This window comes from Lutra lutra, chromosome 11, assembly GCF_902655055.1.
Source record: "Lutra lutra chromosome 11, mLutLut1.2, whole genome shotgun sequence".
NCBI classification, from domain to species: Eukaryota; Metazoa; Chordata; class Mammalia; order Carnivora; family Mustelidae; genus Lutra; species Lutra lutra.
This window is the reverse complement of record NC_062288.1, coordinates 49,327,470-49,333,916: the sequence shown is the minus strand read 5'-3', so window position 1 is coordinate 49,333,916 and position 6,447 is coordinate 49,327,470.

Here is a 6,447-nt window from a genome sequence, read left to right as displayed (position 1 = left end):
TTGATCAAGAAAGGATGCCGTACTTTCTCAAATGCTTTTTCAGCATCTATTGAGAGTATCATGGTTATTGTTCTTTATTTTATTAATGTATTGTATCACATCGATTTGTGGATGTTGAATCAATATCCTTATATCAGATAAATTATATTCTAAGTCACAGACTATGTAAGAGTTGAAGAAGGGCACTATGTCTTACTTAAAGGGTCTGTCCAACGAGAAGATCTAACAATTTTAAATACCTATGCCCCTAACATTGGAGCAGACAACTATATAAACCAAAGTCCCTCAGTGGAGCAGACTTCTAAAAGTTCTGATTTTGTGGTCTCCTGCTCTGCTGCTCTACCAATTGCTGGGAGCCAGCCCCTTCCCCTGAGGTTTATCTTCCCATTGCTTCGGATTTACTTTTCCATATGTCCTACCTTCCAGAAAGTGGTCGATTTTCTATTCCTAGAATTGCTGCTCTTCTTCTCTTTCTGTCTCCTGTTGAGTTTGTAGGTGTTCAGAATGGTTTGATAACTATCTAGCTGAACTTATGATATTTCGGTCTCCTACTCCTACACCATCTTGCTCCTCTACCCTACTCCAGATTTCTTTCCTACAAGCCTTTGTCAGTATATTTCACACCTTTTAGGGCATTAATAATTAATACTCATAATTGTCATTAATTATCTTATAATTAGATGTCACTCTGTATGTGATTTGCATTTCTTTAATAATATATTCTTCATAGACTTATGAAGATTCAGTACCTCCTTTAGATTCAGTACCTCCCTTAGATTATTGATATGTTCTTTTTTCATTCTCTTTTTATCCAAATTGTTTTTGTTTTCTGTTTGTTTGGTCTCTTATCTTTCCTATTAAAGGTTTTTCTAAAATGCTTGATAATTCTGGTTTCTTTACTGTGTTTAAGAGTGAAGGGCCTAAAAATCTGATTATAAAATCTGTGCTTAGGATGATCTCGAGTTTCACAGAAAAGGTTTTAGACCAGCCCATTCCTGGGACTCCCTTAGTGTCAGTCTCCTTAGCCCTCTTGTCTTGGATTGATCAGATTTCCCATTGAAAACTTCTCTTCCAGCAGACCATAGGTGTTCCTTTGGTCTCCTTTGGTCTCCCTGGGTTATCATTGTTGTTGTTGATGCTATTGTAATAGCACACCTGCCCTAACTTTTCCTCATGTCCCACAGTCCAAGGATCCTCTCCTACATGTTTCCAGGGTGTGAGCTCTTAGATCTCCCATAGGGCGAAGAAGGGGTGGTTACTCAAGGCAGAGTGGGAGAGGGGGCTAGGACATCTGTTCTTTTTTTTTTTTTTTAATTTTATTTTTTTATAAACATATATTTTTATCCCCAGGGGTACAAGTCTGTGAATCGCCAGGTTTACACACTTCACAGCACTCACCATAGCACATACCCTCCCCAATATCCATAACCCCACCCCCCCTCTCTCAACCCCCCTCCCCCCATCAACCCTCAGTTTGTTTTGTGAGATTAAGAGTCACTTATGGTTTCTCTCCCTCCCAATCCCATCTTGTTACATTTATTCTTCTCCTACCCCCTTAACCCCCCATGTTGCATTTCCTCTCCCTCATATCAGGGAGATCATATGATAGTTGTCTTTCTCCGATTGACTTATTTCGCTAAGCATGATACCCTCTAGTTCCATCCACGTCGTCGCAAATGGCAAGATTCCATTTCTTTTGATGGCTGCATAGTATTCCATTGTGTATATATACCACATCTTCTTTATCCATTCGTCTGTAGATGGACATCTAGGTTCTTTCCATAGTTTGGCTATTGTAGACATTGCTGCTATAAACATTCGGGTGCACGTGCCCCTTCGGATCACTACGTTTGTATCTTTAGGGTAAATACTCAGCAGTGCAATTGCTGGGTCATAGGGTAGTTCTATTTTCAACATTTTGAGGAACCTCCATGCTGTTTTCCAGAGTGGTTGCACCAGCTTGCATTCCCACCAACAGTGTAGGAGGGTTCCCCTTTCTCCGCATCCTCGCCAGAATCTGTCATTTCCTGACTTGTTAATTTTAGCCATTCTGACTGGTGTGAGGTGATATCTCATTGTGGTTTTGATTTGTATTTCCCTGATGCCGAGTGATGTGGAGCACTTTTTCATGTGTCTGTTGGCCATCTGGATGTCTTCTTTGCAGAAATGTCTGTTCATGTCCTCTGCCCATTTCTTGATTGGATTATTTGTTCTTTGGGTGTTGAGTTTGCTAAGTTCTTTATAGATTTTGGACACTAGCCCTTTATCTGATATGTCATTTGCAAATATCTTCTCCCATTCTGTCAGTTGTCTTTTGGTTTTGTTCACTGTTTCCTTTGCTGTGCAAAAGCTTTTGATCTTGATAAAATCCCAATAGTTCATTTTTGCCCTTGCTTCCCTTGCCTTTGGTGATGTTCCTAGGAAGATGTTGCTGTGGAGGACATCTGTTCTTATCCAGGTTTCCATTTCCCAGCTACCTCCCCCTCACCCAAAGGTGTGTGTGGACATTAATTCCTGAGTCGTTTGAAGATTCTGCACTGCATATTAGTCCAAGGCACTCACTAATATGCTTTCCAGGTTGTTAAGAACTGTTGCTGTTGTCTCTATTCCTACTTTCTCTATACTTGTGATTTATGTCTTTTAAAATAATGTCTTTACTGATATAACAGTGAGGTTTCAGGAGATGGCAATATTGGATGGCCCAAAGCTATCTTTGAAGTTAGGCATTTTCCTTGTAACAGCATATGTTAAATTTTTTTAAAAAATTCAAATGGGAAGTTTTATAATTTAAGTGGTTGAACTTACTCGTCTTTATCATCATAGGCAATATGACTAGACCTACTTTAGTTATTGTCTTATGTATTATATTTAAACTACCTTCCTATGTTTTTTATTTTGTCCTTTGCTTTCCTTTTCTTTCATTTAAAAAATCTATGATGGTTTCTAGACATTTATTTTACTTTACATATTATTATAAAATCAAATGCATTAACAAATCACCTTAAGCTCTTTTTAGGTAAATTTAAAAGCTGAGAATGCTTTTAATCTTACTTGCCCATCTTTGACATTCAATTTATAAGTATAGCCCCAAATGAAGAAGATTACCTTTGAAGTATTACTCTATGTTATTTTTATTATTATTACTATTGAAGTATAGTTAACACACAGTTACATTAGTTTTAGGTATACTATATGGTAATTTGACAAGTCTATATATTATGCTACTCACCACAAGTGCAGCTATCATCTGTTAGCATACAAGGCTATTGTAATACTGTTGACTGTATTCCCTATACTGTACCTTTTATCCCCATAACTTATTCATTCCATAAGTGGAAGCCTACCTCTCCTATTCTCTTTCATCCATTTTGTCTATCCTCCCACCAAATTCCTCCCTGCCCCAGCAGCCATTAATTTGTTCTTTGTATTTAAGAGGCTGATTTTTTGTTTAGTTTTTAAGATTCCACATATAAGTAAAATCATTTGTCTTTCTCAGTCAGACTTACTTCATTTAGCATAATACCCTCTAGGTCCAACAATATTGTCACAGATGGCAGGATCTCATTCTTTTTATGACTGAGTTATTTCCTGTGTGTGTGTGTGTGTGTGTGTGTGTGTGTGTGTGTATGTGTGGCACATCATTTTTTATCCATTCATTTATCGTTGGACACTTGGATTGCTTCCATATTTTGGCTGTTATAAATAATACTGCAGTAAGGTGTATATATTTTTTTAAATTGTATATTTGTTCTCTTAGGGTAAATGCCCAGTAGTAGAATTACCAGATTATATGGTATTTCTATTTTTAATGTTTTGAGGAAACTCCATGCTCTTTTCCACAATAGCTGAAGCATTTTACATTCCCACCAACTGTACACAAGAGTATCATTTATTCACATCCTCACCAACACTTTTTATTTCTTATCTTTTTAATTCTAGCCATCCTGGTAGGTGTGGTTGATATCTCATTGTGGTTTTAATTTGCATTTCCATGATGATTAGTTATGTTGAACATCTTTTCATGTGTCTTTCATCTGTATGTCTTCTTTGAATAATTTTTCTTGTGTTGATTATCTTTTTGGAGAAAAATCAACTTTTTAACATTTATTTACACTAATATTTTAACAAACATTATTTAGATTTAATTTTAACTGTTTTGGGGGCTTCCATGTGATTTCTTATTATACAGTTTGTTTTCTAATTCTTGAGTTTTTCCTTTGAATCACCTCTAGATCAACTAACAATCCTTTAAGCACCTTTTTTAAGAATGCTATTATGTTTTCTGAATTTTGGAAAGATTGGACTCTCTTTGATGTTCTACACAATAATTTAGCACAGTATAGAATTTGAGGCTAGTGATTTTTCCTTAGAAAACTCTATTGACATTCTTTCCTTTTATTATGGTATCCAAATATTACAGATATCACTTTCTTTCATAAGCTTTGTTGTAAAGATAAAAAAAAAAATAGAACTTCAGTTTCCATATCCCCTTTTGAAGTCTGATTCTCAATCCCCATTCCTTAGAACAGGTGAAAAGTTTAGTTCTTCTCAAAATATCCATCTTAGACTTGTTCCATATGCTCAAACATTGTGTTCAGTGGGTAGGGAGGCTTGGGGCAAGGTCTGGTTTGCCCAGAACTGAGGAGTTTCCCAGACATGAAACTTTCTATGCTAAAACTGCAGAAGTCCTATGTAACCTGGGACATGTTGGTCATTCTATATGTAGACTGTGGTCTTTGGTTCCCTTGGTTTGCTTTTCTGATGACTATTATAGAGGGCTGACAGGCTCTTCAGGTTCAGCTGTTCTTTGTTGATCTGCTGCTTACTGTATGTGCTTGGCAGACAAAAACTTTCTGCACACCTTCCAAGTGCATGTGCCTGATTGACTAACAGAGCCATTCATTCATTCATTCATTCATTCATTCATGTATTTTTTTAAGATTTTGTTAGCTCCACAGAAGAACTGCTAAAGAACAAGATGTGGTTCCATCTATTTCCTCCTCATAGCCTTGAGGCATATCTTTCTAGTCTAGGGATAATCCTTCTGCCTTTATGGTCAGAAACTTATGTCCCTGAAACCAAGGAAGTTTTGGATTTTATCATAAAATCCTCTACGTTCCCCTAGGAGCTTAAAAATTCAGGGAAAATGTCCACAAATGCTTGTGGCTCCTTCCTCTTTTCTATCCTGTCTCATGACTTTCCTGGAAAGATCACATGCAGGGCAGTTTACCTGTTTGACAAAGAAAAGAGAAAAGTTGAAATCTCAACATGGCATCCAGCCCCATGCTTTGAAAACACTGATTCTCTACTAAATTTTATCCTCCACAAGAAACCTACTTATGGTTAAAACATTGGTTTTTATTTTCTTTAAATTTAAAAAAATTTTTTTAGATTTTTTTTTTTTTGACAGACAGATCACAAGTAGGCAGAGAGGCAGGCAGAGAGAGAGAGGAGGAGGAGGCAGGCTCCCTGCCGAGCAGAGAGCCCAATGTGGGACTCGATCCCAGGACCCCGAGATCACGACCTGAGCCAAAGGCAGAGGCTTTAACCACTGAGCCACCCAGGTGCCCCAAATTTTAAAAATATTTTTAAACAGAATATTGGAAGCCCTTTTGAGTTGGTTTTAGATTTCTTGTTAACCCAGCAAATTTGCCAATTAATCAGTTACCAAGGTATGATTTAGCATACATTCCAAAGTGCCAGGGGCCCATGTAAGTGTCATACATGATCTTTGGGATCCTTTGGTCGTAATGGATTCTTTTTTACTTATTTGACATCGCGTGATTGATTTTTCTCTTTTTAAACAGTACGTACAGTGAATATAAGAAATAAAATGAAAATTATTTTTCTGTAATCAGTAGTCTTACACCCTTTTCTGCTTCATTTTGCAACCTTACTGTACATATAATTTCAGGCTATTCTTTACCTCAAAAAAAGTCAAGCAATTTAACTGTTTCCTAGGAATAGCTTAACTGAAGTTAATGATAGAGACTTTAAAGACAGAGACCTTTCTTTCTTCCTTCCTCCCTCCCTTCCTTCTCCCTATCTCCTTTCCTCCCTCCCTCTCTTTCTTTCTTTCCTTTCTCTGTTTTCTCTTCTCTTCTCTTCACTTCACTTCTTTCTTTCCAATTTTCTTTAACAGTAGAAAATCAACTCCCTCCAAGTAGTCTCAGAAAGTTTCCCTTAACTATATGCTCTTTCTCACAAATCTGCCTATACAGCTGTGCTAGTTCCCACCAGAAGAAACAATTCTAGTTAAGAAAGAATAATAAATGTTCCTTGGCATAGTTGAAGCTTCCAGTCACATAACGTAGCTTTTCCTAATTTCTACTTTGTTTGGGAGGGTTGATGGGTACTACTTAGCAAGTAATAAAATTCACAAATTTGCTGTGGAAGACCTTATCTTATCTATGTTGCTTCTGAATCTAATCAGGTAACCTGAAGTCT